This window comes from Puma concolor, chromosome D3 (genome assembly GCF_028749965.1).
Source record: "Puma concolor isolate L17-30 chromosome D3, mPumCon1.1.hap2, whole genome shotgun sequence".
Classification (NCBI taxonomy): domain Eukaryota; kingdom Metazoa; phylum Chordata; class Mammalia; order Carnivora; family Felidae; genus Puma; species Puma concolor.
The window spans coordinates 78066251-78079262 of NC_141678.1; the positions used below are offsets into that span (position 1 = coordinate 78066251).

Sequence of the window (13012 nt, forward strand, 5' to 3'; positions counted from 1 at the left end):
TGTCCAAAGGGCCGGTCGTGCTCTTATTTCAATTCCAAATGAAAAGCTGTGGCAGAGATTAATGAACAATTTGATAATGAACTTGTGTGCTCACTGATGAAGGCAGGCTGCATTTTTAACTCTCCCCTCCGAAGGTCGCTTACTGCATCCTTGTAGTTGGCTTATAACCTTTCTAGAGGCTTCAACTAGAAGCTCATATTCCCTTATCCTTGCCATTACATGGGTTAGGCTGAAGGTAGAGGCCTGTTTGTCATTTAATAATTCCCATTTCTTCAGCCTTTACCATGACGGGGTATTTGGCCAATGTTATCAATATTCTCCTCATAACAGTTTTATAAGCTGAGAAGGAGCATTCTCATGTAATAGATGAGGAAACAGCATTAGAGAGGTCCAGTGACTCAGCCAAGGTCACATAGTAGATGGAAGTAGGATTCAAACATCCAAAGGCACCAGATTTTTGCAGCATTTAACTTTGCCCACATTGTCTCGTTTTTAACCTCCCCTTCAGTATACTTAAGCCTGGCAAATAGGGCTCTTTCCTCAAAACTTCATGGCCAATCTGGGAGGAAGGTGGTCGCCACCGACAGATTTAGCCAGCTCCACAGCAAGAGGAGAAGATGAATTCGGGAGATTCCCTTCCATTTCCAGAGGACACGGCCTGGTGGTTGGTAACACTCACCGGTTCCAAATTTATCATGACATTCACACATGAACAGATTTTAAAGCTTTGTGCCATATGTTTAGATTTCCTTCATTTAGGGAAATCACATTTGAAACAGGAGAGAGGTTTGTCTCGCTCTTGTTTTGATTGTCAAAGAACCACGTAAGATGCGATGTTTTCGTTCTAATTTCTTTGAAAACCATGTTGACTCACAACTGACAACAGAGCCAGCTCTGGGGAGCTACGTGCAATGTGTTGTCAACATCCTGCCGCCTTCCTCTTCCTGAGGCTTTTCCGGTGTCTTTCCCAAGAACTGGGTCAGCTAAAGTCTGCCATGCAGCTGTTGATCAAGGGGGAAGCCCGATCACAAGGACTCGCCCTCCGACAGGACACTCGTGAAGATGGAAACAGTGTTCCAGACCTAGGGGGAGCTTTCTCTGACGGTGACCTTTCAGGCAGGGAGAGAAAGGCAATACTCCTGGAACCACTCCGTCTAGACTGTTCCTTCTTTGCTTGTGTCGTGAAAGTAGATGGGGTCCTGTGTTTGGGCTGGCTGCAATTATTTTTTCTCTATGTGTTCCAAGACACAAGAACAGCTCCCTCAAATCTCCTGACCCTTGCAGGGCTCCTCTGTACCAAGGCAAGTTAGCATTAGAATCCGTTTATTTAAGAGATACACGTTTCCCTACTAGAAAAGCTTTCTCTTTCTCCTCCTCCTTCTTCTTTTTCTTCTTCTTCAAGTTTATTTATTTATTTTGAGGGAGAGAGAGAGAGAGCAGGAGAGAGGAGCAGAGAGAGAGAGAGAGAGGGAGAGAGTCTCCCAAGCAGGCTCTATGCCATTAGCGCGGAGCCCGACTGGGGGCTCCCTCCCATGAACCGTGAGGTCATGACCTGAGCCAAAATCAAATCAAGAGTCACTTAACAGAATGAGCTACCGGGGTGCCTCCAGAAGAGCTTTCTTGAACCCTCCTCTGCAAGCGCAGTCCTATCACATATCATAGTGTGTTCCCCGTTGGGTAGGGTTAAGTTTTAGCTGCAAATAACATCCTCCCCGGTTCGTCTTAGTAGGAAAGGAAATTTTCGGAGAACATACTAGGCAGGGAAGACTGAGAAATGGGCTTAAGGATAAACCAGCAGCTTCCAGGATCAAAGCCACGCCCCTGCCCCGGGCGATGAGGTGGTTCGCGCATGCCCCGCTAGCCCTAAAGCATTCTGCAGAACTGCCTGAGCTGGCACTCTCTTCCACGGGCTCTGCCGCCCCATGTGCCTGAAGTGATAGGTGCCCCCTGGGAAAACTCCTTCAAAGCTTTTTGGCTGACTTCCACATTAGAGTTTTGAACGTCTGTGTCTGATTGGTGGACCCCAGATCACGTGTCTGGATTGAGCCGCAAGGGAAACTGGGAACTGTAGTTTTGAGGCTTCTAGCTTGGGAAACGGGACTAAAACCATGGGACGCTATCAAAGAAAGGAGCGGGGGTTCACACTATATGGTCAGAGACAGATAACATGCCCCCCCCTCCTTTTTTTCTCAAAAAAAAAAAAAAAAAGAATTCCCTCTTTGATTTCTGCCCATCCTCTTTTAGAGAACAGTTAACATCCATCCGGGAGACTCTAGGACACAGGAGCCTGGTGGCTGTTTTCTACGGCACACAGACCAGGTGTGCGTGCATAGAGCAAGAAGAGAAGATCGCTGTTAAGAGGTGACAATATTTAGAAGCCCTTGTGGCCAAGCAGGATAAATAAAAGGAAGAATCCAGAAGGGAAGAAAGCAATAATCTCCTTCAAATTCGTTCTTTTGGAAACACAGTCTTTTTTTTTTTTTTTTTTAAGTGGACAGGGTAGATTGCTCAGGGTAATTTGGCAGTCTTTGCTTGCCATCAGAGGTTCGGTAACACACCAAGCAGGCATTTCAAGCTGTGCAGTACAATTTCCAGCCCCGCAATGCCCACCTTTCAGTTCCCCCTGGGGCTACTTGCTCATCGCAAAGCATTTTAACCCAGCTCAGATGAGGAGGCAGTCATTTAAGTAAATTGTGGAATTTACGTTATTTATCGCCTCGACCAAAGGCCACTTCATTCAGACACCGTGAAAGAGCTTCTTCAAGGGAAACCCACGGTGACAAACGATTGCCATTCCCAAAGCAGAAGCACCATGGTCATCACGGAAAGGGCTCTCACCTTTGCCTCTTGGGGCCTTGTGTTTTCCAATTAATCACTTCCTTAATTAGACCCAGATAAAACACAGAAACATCTCTCCGTTTCCCCTCTGGCTTTCCTTCCGCTCTCCCCAGCCCACATAATTTACAGAACATATACCAACAGAGGTGGCTCTAACCACGGGTGGATTGAGACAGTCTCCAAGGAGAGAATGAGAATGTTCTTGATCCTTCCACTCAGCTGCGGTAATCATGCCCTGCTCTTGCCTCACTCCTCCACCAGAGAACATTCTGGTGGCTTTCCCCCAGCTCTGTCTCCAGAGACCCGGGAGAGTCCATCCCTCCCGGATGGACTCTCCTCTCTGGGTAGGACTACGATCTCGCTCCTTGGGGGAACGGATGTTACCTTTCCACACTTCTGCCGGGGCCATGATATTCGGGCACAAAACATGCCCGCCCTGCTATTTGAAATCTTCAGCCTTTGTCTTTGAGTGAGAACTGGCCAGTTCTAGCCACAAAGGAGGCTGAGAAATGTAGTTTTTCCAGTTGGGGACATTGCTACCACCCGCCCTTCCCACACCCTCCCCCCCCCCCCCAACAGCCACATTCCCCTTCATACTAATAAAGAAAAGAAGAGGGAGGATGTTGGGTAGGCAGTATTTGCCATGTCAGACTATGACAGGATTGAATTCCAGGATGGAGTTAGTGGGTCGTGACACTGACACGACCGGAAGACTTCTAGACAGTATACTTTCTCTGTGGCCCGACCTTCATCTTCGAAAACAAGGGACTGAAATAGACATGATGTTTTGTGGGTTGGATGTTATCTTTAATCGCTAAAAGTAAGCCTAAGATGTGATCCTTTCCAAATACCTATTAGCATGGAAAAGCCCCTTCCAACTGCGTCACACCTGTCTTTGTATGTGGATGGGTGTGTGTGTGTTTGTGTGTGTGTGTGTGAGAGAGGGAGAGAGAGAGAGAGAAAGAGAGAGAGGTAGATTTGCACTCTTTCGTGCACAGTCCTTCAGGAACGGGAGGACTTGGTAAACAAACGGGAAGAAGGGAGCCCAGAGCCTCGTTTTTTGGTCTGTTTGCCTTTTTGTTTGTTTTGTATTTCAGCTTTTGGGGGGTATAACGGACAGACGAAAATTGTGTCTATTTAAGGTATACAATATGGTATGCTGATACACATACACATTGTGAAATGTTTGCCACAATCAAGCTAGTTAATACAGCCCTGACTTCATGTCACCTTTCCTTTTCTCTTTTTTTTTTTTTTGATGCAAAGAGTTAAGATCTCCTTTCAGCAAATCTCAAATATCCGATACAGAATTATTAAACACAGTCACCACGCTATGCATTAGATCTCCAGAATGTATTCATCCTGCACAACTGAATGTTGTGCCCTTTGACCAACGCCTCCCCTTTCCCCCCTGTCCCTGAGCCCTGACAGCCACCATTCCACTCTGCTGCTTTGAGTTCAACTCTTTTGGGTCCTACTTATAAGTGACTCCGTGCAGTTTGTGTCTTTCTGCGTCTGGCTTATCTCACTTAGTTTACGGACCCCCAGTTTCACCCACATCATCCCAAGCGATAGGGTTTCCTTCTTTCTAAGGCTGAAACATATTCTACCGCCTCTAAACCCTGCGTTTTCTTTATCCATTCATCCAACCACAGACATTTCAGTCTTGGCAATTGTGAGTAATGCCACAGTGAACATGAGAGTGTAGATATCCCTTCGAGACGCTGATTTTATTTCCTTTGGGGGCGCAGAGGTGGGATTGCTGGATCATGTGGTGGTTCTACCTGTGGCCAGGCTTTTCTTTGCCCTGTGATCAGACTCATTAAACTAACTAAGGGATGATGAATGAACGATTCCACCTGACTCTAGATGGAAAAGAGACTTTACCGTAGACCTTCGAGAATGAACATTGTGCCAGTCGGGACACCTTGGCTGTTAGTAACAGAAACCCTTTAATTCAGATTTGCATAGAAGATAAAAAGACTTATTTTCTCACATACAAGAACTCCACAGGGAGGTGGGATTCAAGGTTGTCTAGTTCAATTTAATGTAGGGACTCAAACAGATCCCAAGGATGTAGGTTTTTCCATCTTGACACTCTGCCACTGGCAGTTTGGCTTTGTCCTTAAGCTGCCTTCTCTCATGGTCACAGGATGGCTGCTGGAGTTCCGGGTGTCACATCCAGACATGACAACCTCCAAAGGAAGAAGAGAGGCCATCTTTTTTTTAGGCGGCACATTATTAATAGTGATAAATCCTTTCCCGGAGGTCTCTAATCCCTCACCTCAGTGACCAACGGGACCACAGGCTTGCTCTAACCCTGCCACTGATGAAGGGAATCCAACCACTAGGGTTGACCTCCCCTGATTAGGATTTACCGATGAGTCACGCGGCGGGAGGGGCAGGACGCTTAACAAAGTCAAGACTCTCTCAGTGAGGAAGGAGGATGGAATTGAGTTGGGATGGATGGCAGAAGTGAGTTGGGATGGATGGCAGAAGTGAGTTGGGATGGATGGCAGAAGTGAGTTGGGATGGATGGCAGAAGTGAGTTGGGATGGATGGCAGAAGTGAGTTGGGATGGATGGCAGAAGTGAGTTGGGATGGATGGCAGAAGTGAGTTGGGATGGATGGCAGAAGTGAGTTGGGATGGATGTCCAACGCGCGGCAAGCATGAACCTCACTCCTCGCGACTTCACCCAGCCCCAGTTGGATCCGTACAGCGATTTCAAAAGGCAGTCCCTCCTAGTAAGGACAGACTCGCTGGGTTTTAGTCCGCTCTCAAAATGCTCACGCCAAGTCCTCCCATTCGTTATAAGACCGCGAGTCTTTACAAGCGGGCAATAGTCCGTTGCTGTTGCTTGAAGCACTGATGTTGGACTGCAGTCGACAGGCCGCCCCTGGCTTCAGTCCAGGCGTCCCTCAGCCTGCACCGCGTTCTTCACCCCCCAAGACAGATGGCCACCACGGTAACAACATAAATGCCCCTCTGACTCCACCACCGAAATAAACAGAAATGAAAAGGAAATAGGGAGCTTCAAACTGGTTCTTCCCCCCAGCAATTTCCCGAGATGCTCCAGCTAGAAGCAGCCTAAATGGGCAGGCTGGGGGTTGGTCTCGAATTAAAACAAAAAACAAAACAGAACAAAAAAACCCCGGAAAGTCCAGACAAGATTGTAGAGACGGCTCCTTTCTTCGCGCTTAACTCCTGGGGTCGGCAGGAGAAAAGAAAAGGGACTAATGTGAAAAACAATTTAGTTAGTCGTCAGGAACTGGAACTGGCCACCTGCTGGTCAGATGCTACTATAGACATGCTATTCACTGGAACAGTGTCTTCAAAAATTAGGATCTGTAGCACAGATTTAAAAATCTATCCAGGTCGCAAGCTCTTGCAAAATCCCGCTCTCCCTAAAGGCCATCGCTGCCTGGGGCTGTCCCCGGGGACAGGGCTCACCTTGTCCACGTGGCCACAGTCCTCACCACACGTTAATGTCCACCCCTCCCTGCTTATCTGGGTGCGTTACCTGCCTACCCACTCTAGGCATGGAGGTTACGATCCCGGTTTAAGGTATGTGGGGGGCAAGGGGACTACTCCACGCCTTTTTCAACAATATCGTTTAAATTCCTGTCCCTGCTTGCGATTCTCTAGTTGTGTGAGCAATGTTTTGAAAGGGTTTTACCGCATACCATTTGCTGTCCCAACTGATTCTGAAGACTCACTCCCTTCCTAGCCGGTGGCCGGAAAAAGTAAGAAAGTCTGTTTAAGGAGAGGCAAAATCGGGGCACCTGGATGGCTCAGTCGGTTGAGTGTCCAAGTCTTGGTTTTGGCTCAGGTGGTGATCTCGCGGTTCATGAGATCGAGCCCCGCGTGGGGCTCTGTGCTGTCAGTGAGGAGCCTGCTTGGGATTCTCTCTCTCCCTCTCTCTCTGCTCCTCCCCTGCTCACATTCCCTCTCTCTCTCTCTCTCAAAATAAATAAACATTAAAAAACAAAAAAGAGGAAAAATCACTAGACAATGCCATTCACTCTGAAATGCTGCTGGTAAAAAACGTCCTTGGTGAGTGAACCGAGCTGGAATTGAATCTCGTGGGGAACTCAGGACCAGACCATGTAACCCCAGAGATTCTTCTGTGAGGCTCTCACTGTATCTGGAAACAAACCAAACAGCAAGACCCTACGTGGAATCCTGATGAAGAACTCTGGTCTGTGTGGCACCCACCCCGTCTGATCTCCCCCTGCTTCAAATAGTCTTGTGGCTCTTCGTGTGTGTGCGTGTGTGTGCGAGAGAGAGAGAGAGAGAGAGAGAGAGAGTCGTGTGCAGTGAGAACCTCTCTCAAAATTTGAAGATGTCAAGAGGCGTCTACGTCCGGCTTCAACCCCGGTGGGGCAGTGGCGCCCCCTCCCCTCCACCCTCCTCACTCGCGCAGGGGCCGAGGCCTGGGCCCCGCCTTTGACTTATTCTCTCGCCTTGGGGCTGACCTGCTTCCTTTTGGGTTGGCCGAAAGCCCAACAATGCGATCTCAACCACCTGCCCCTTAAACGAGAAGCCATTTATCGGTTGACACTTAAAGCAAATGGGTCACAGGTGTCCTAGCCGAGGCGGGTGGCAGGAGGATGCCGCCTGTGGCCCCGGTGCACGACCAGAGTGACTCCGAGGTGGCCGCGTTTCTGGCACCGCTGGGTAAGCCTGTGGCTTCCAGAGTAATCGAGGGAAGGAAATCTCTGGCCTCACGTGGTGGCTGGGGTGACTTATGGCTTTAGTTTCTAGTAGACCCCCACCAGGATCCGTCCGTAGGTTTTAGATTTCCTGCTCAACCAGAAGGCCGACACCCCAAACTCTTTATTAAGAAGTCCCGCCGTGAAGCCCAGTATTCGTCCGCACGTGGCCTCTCAGTCCATCTCCTTCTGGATGGATGTTCAAATGGTTTTCCTGTTGCCCCATGGCCCCGGTGGTCTCTCTGTGTGCATCCCTGGGTTGCACCCAGGTGCAACCCACACCTGGGTGAGCTTTCCCAAGTTCATGACAAATCGTGGAACTCTGCTGCTCAAAACTTCCCATAGTCTCTCTCTATTCTCAGGTGGAAGGTCAAATCTCTAGAACAGTCTGTTGCCCTGCCTGGTCTGGCTGCTGCCTCCAGCCTCGCTTCTCCCCACTTGGGTCTCACTGGTCTCCTTTTTAGTTCCATGTATTTACCAAGCTCTTTGCGGCTGCAGGACCTTTGCACATTCTGCTGCCCCCCCCCCCCACTTTTACATTCATGTCTTGACTTAAATGTCACTTCCTCAGAGAACCCATCCCTTTCATCACCACTCCTCCCAAGTAGGTGAAACTTCCTTTTTTAATTGAAAACCCTGAGATAATTATAGATTCACATGGAGTTGCAAGAAATAATTCAGAGAGATACCTTGTACACTTTGCCCAGTTTCTCTTAATGGTAATACTTTGCAAAGTTGTAGTACGATATTGCAACCCGGATGCTGACATTGAAATGGTCATCTGATTTTATTCAGATTTCCCAGTTACACCTGCACCCATTTGTGCTTTTGTGTGTGTGTGTGTGTGTGTGTGTGTGTGTGTGCATTTTGGGCTCCACACACTTTTAGCACTTTGCAGGTTCGTGTATCCACCGCCACCATCAAGATACGGAACGGTTTGGGGGCACCTGGATGGCTCGGCTGAGCATCTGACTCTTGATTTTGGTTCGGGTCATGATCCCAGCCAGGGTTGTGGGCTTGAGCCCCACATCAGGCTCCACGCTGTGCATGGAGTCTGTTTGAGATTCTCTCTCTCTCTCTGACCCTCTCCCCTGCTCACGCATGCTCTGTCTCTAAAAAAAAAAAAAAAAGATACTGAGCAGTTTCAACACTGTGCTGTCCCTCTTGACGCCCTTTTGTACTTCATTCTCTGCCCTGCCATCACCCTCTGCCTGGCAAGCACTCATCTGTCCTCCATTTCTCAAATTTGTCATTTCAAAAGTATATAAATGGGAGTGGGAGGGAACACAAGTCTTTTGGAATTAGCCTTCTTCCCTCAGCATGATTCCCCGGGGATGCGTTTGAATTGCCACATGTGTCCACGGTTGACTCTATTTTGCTGAACAGGATTCTGTGGTCTGTGAGTCACTTTGTTCAGCCACTCACCTGCGGGGCGGGGTGGGGGGGGATTTGTGGGCTGACTCCGGTTCTGAGCCACCACGACCATTCTTGTGCAGGTTTTTGTGTGAACATAAGTTTCCAAGTTTCCAACTCACATGGCAGCCCTCAGTACCTTATCCCGCCCCTCAAGTACAGCCCAGCTGTGTGTATCATCGGATCCCATTCGGGGCCAAGTCACTTGGGGTTGGTTATCAGATACTACCCAGCCTTGGGTCTCCATAGGCTCCTTACTAGCCAGTGTATAAATACACGAGACGACAGCAAGTCCCCAACGCTGTTACCTTTCACGTAGTGAAGTCCTGAACCCCCCACCCCCTGCCTGAGAATGTGACCTTATTTGGAAATCATGTTCATTATTAATGAGGGAACTTAAAGTCTTACTAAAGTGGGGCAGGCCCCTAATCCAATACGACTGTGTTCTTATGAAAAGGAGACATTTGGATGGCACACACGCATGGAGAGTGCCATCTGAAGACAGGGGTTATGGTCTCACAAGCCAATGATTTGCCAGAAGCTAGAGGGGCGCCTGGGTGGCTCAGTTGGTTAAGAGTCGGACTCTTGATTTCAGCTCAGGTCATGATCCCACAGTTCGTGAGTTCAAGCCCCGCGTCAGGCTCTGTGCTGACAGCTCAGAACCCAGAGCCTGCCTCGAATTCTGTGTCTCCCTCTCTCTCTGCCCCTCCTCCAATCACACTCTGTCTCTCTCTCTCTCTCTCTCAAAAATTAATAAACATTAAAAAAAAATTTAAAAATAAATTCAAGTTAATTAACGTATAACGTATAGAGTAGTATTGATTTCGGGAGTGCACAACAGTATTTAAAATTTGTAATTTTGACCCTGCGGTGCAAATAACAAATAATGAAACATTTTTAAACGGCCCTTATTGCCGGCCCTGCTGGAAAGGAAGCATTCCAGTATAAGGAAGCTTCTAGTGCGCGATCAGCAGGTGAAGTTCTCAAAATGGCCATCAGATGGCACCCTCAGCCAAATTACTGAAAATAAGTGCATTAGCTGGGCACAACTTTGCAGCTGGGAGGACAGTAGAGGCCCTGAGGTCTAGCCCCCTTTGTTTCACAGCCCAGGAACTCCAGCCAGACAGACTACTTTGCCTGAAGCCACATATCAAGTTGGTGGCGGAAATGAGGTTCCCGTGCCCTCCTAACAAGAAATCCAGTCATCTCTCTGTGATGGTACTTTTAAAGGGGCGCTTCTCACCCCGAATGAAACAAAATCCACAAAAGACAGAGGAGAGTCATTTGAATCCTCACACAGCCCTGTGAGTTGAGTACAAAGCCTTGCAGGCGAACCCTGGAGGATGGAACAGAGGCTTTGTTTGGTCAAATGCTAGGCAGTCACATTAACAGGGGGCTCGTTTGCTTTCACAGGGGAGTGGGAGAGGACAAAGGAGGGCAATTCACGGATGCAACAAGACGGACTGATCCTGGGGAAGTAAGAAGACTGTGGCCAGGGAAACCAAAGAGAGATCCCTGGGGGAGATGAGCTTTGAACTAGGGTTAGACACGGAGGAGAGGAGAAAAGGCCACAGACACGGGACGGTTAGCATGCGCCCAGGTGAGAAAGCAGGAGCAATCCTACATGTCAGCAGGCCTGGGCTGTGCAAATGGCACCCTGGTTCCCTTGGGCCTCGGGCCTCCCTCCTTTCATGCTCGTTCCTCGCAGGCACCCCCAGCCCCATCTCTACCTCTCTGAACGGCCCCGGGCAGAAAAGGTCCTCTCCGGCCAAGCTTTGGCATCACAGAATAAAGTTAAGGGACTGCTCTCTTTCCAAGAGAGCTGGCATTTTCGGCTGGTCTGTCATGTGGGACGAAAGGGTATTGCCCACCTTGAGTAATAAAATGGAGACGGAAATGGGGGGAACAAGATGCCGTCCAGGTTGCTTGTTTAGAGCCGAGGGTCTCTGCCACCAAGAGGCGTCGACGGGGAAGGAAATGGGTGAGTGAGGCACGCAGGGTGAGCCTGGAAGGGCAAAGACGAGCTGAGAGTTGAAACTTGCAGGAGAAGCACCGGGGGCCAGGCTCACCTGGCAAGGGGGCAGCAAAATGAAGACGCTTTTTAGGGAAATTATTCCAACACAAGTGCCTGAAGGGGATGGAAGCGGCAAGAGCTCGGCGGAAAGACCGTGCTGTGTTTTTTAGATGACTTCGGGGTATAATTCACATACGCTATGATTTCACCCACTGACGGTAGGCTGTTCAATGGTTTTCAGCATATTCAGAGATACGTGCCGTAATCCATAATCACAGCCCATCTTAGAACATTTCCATCATCTCAAGAAGAAATCCTTTATCTATCGCCCCCTCTGTCCCCATGCCCGTGTCCCCCAGCACGAAGCAGCAGCAAATCGATTTTCTGTCTAGGTGGATTTCCCCATTCTGGACTTTCGTATGAATTTCCACGTGTGTGGTATGGGGTCTTTTGTGACTGGCTTCTTTCACTTAACATCATGCCCTCCAAGCCACACGGGCGTTCTGACCCCTCCACATGCTCACCAACGCCTCTGGCTGCTGAGTTTTTGATCCTAGCCATGCTGATAGGCGTGGAGGGATGTCTCGTGGCACTTTTGTCTTCCATTCCCCTGGTGACCCCGCGTATCAGGTATTTTTCGTGTAATTTTCTCTCTTGCTTGTGGATTCTCCGTTTCATTGATTTCCCCTCTGATGTCTGTTACTTTCTCCCTACTGCTCACCTCAGGTTTCATCCGACCTTCTTTTTTAGTGTCTTAAGGCGGAAGCTTAGGTTGTAGATTTCAGGCCTTCTCAATGCGGGCAATTTGCTGCTCAACATCGTTCTAAGCCCTGCTCTAGCTACATCCCAGAAATGCGGGTATATTGCACCTTAATTTTCCTTCACCTTAAAGCATTTTCTACGGGGGAAGACACTCCAGGTGGAGGGAAGAGCTTGGGGAAAGGCATAGGGGTGGGAGAGCTCAGGACAAGTTCAAGGGCGAGCCGAGGGGGGCAAAAGCAGAGGGCGTGTGGAGCACAGTGCGCGACGGAGACAGGGAAGTTGGAGCCTTAGGGTAGAAAGGACTGAAAAGTTTATACTAAACGAGTTTCAGATCATCGGGTACCACGGTTAGGACGCTGTGTTATTTCACTTTCTTCCTAGATGTGGAACGAGAGAAGGTTCCGGTGGGGGCTGGGCCGCCACTGATTACTTTCCAGGCAGCAGGAGATACTGGCAGCATCTGCATCCCGGCCCCCTGTAGGAAGCAAGAATGCGGTCTTGTGCTTTTCATCCCTGGCTAATTTTTCAGTTTTAAAAATGACAGCAATCTCTTAAAGTGTATTTATTTTTGAGGGAGAGAGAGAATGCGAGTGAGGGAGGGGCAGAGAGAGAGGGAGACAGGGAATCCCAAGCAGGCTGTGCACCGTCAGCACAGAGCCCGACGTGGGGCTTGAACTCATGAACTGCAAGATTAAGAGCGGAGTGGAAATCGAGATTTAGACGCTTAACCAAAATGAGCCCCCCCAGATGCCCCAATAATGGCGATTTTTGTTGCCGATTCTTTCTCTTTTGAAGCCCTCTTTCCTCAGTTTCCGAGCCCCCACCCTTCCCCGGTTTCCTCCTGTCACTCCCCTGGTTCCTCCAACACTGGCCACCAAATGCTGGCGTTTCTCAAGGCTCTGACCCCGGTGTCCTCCCACTACCCTGGGCCCCTTCCCCCTGGGCAACCTCCTGTATGCCCATGGCTTCAATTATCTTCTGTTGCCCGAGCTCAGTGCCCGGATCCTTCCCCTGAGCCCCAAACCAGTACTTGGAATTGTCTTCAGTCAAACGCATTTGACCAACACTGAACTAAAAACAAAAATCATTTCTCAGCCTTTTGGCCAAGTTCGAGCCAAAGTAGTATCTTTTCTTAGCAGTTTAAGATCTGATAGGTCCTGGAGCTGAAGACAATATACTCAATGGATTTGGGGAGCAGGGAGAGGGAATACGGGTTGCTACGTCCACCGTGCGCATGACCCATGTTGCAGGAACGGTGCATACACATACACA

At 49.1% G+C, this 13012-nt stretch overlaps 1 non-coding gene across 1 annotated transcript; it reads left to right on the top strand.

Moving 5' to 3' along the window:
• Positions 1-12823: 12823 nt before the first annotated feature.
• Positions 12824-13012, top strand: LOC112868460 (U2 spliceosomal RNA). The gene has a single exon (XR_003224286.2). It is a non-coding gene; the product is annotated as a U2 spliceosomal RNA (small nuclear RNA).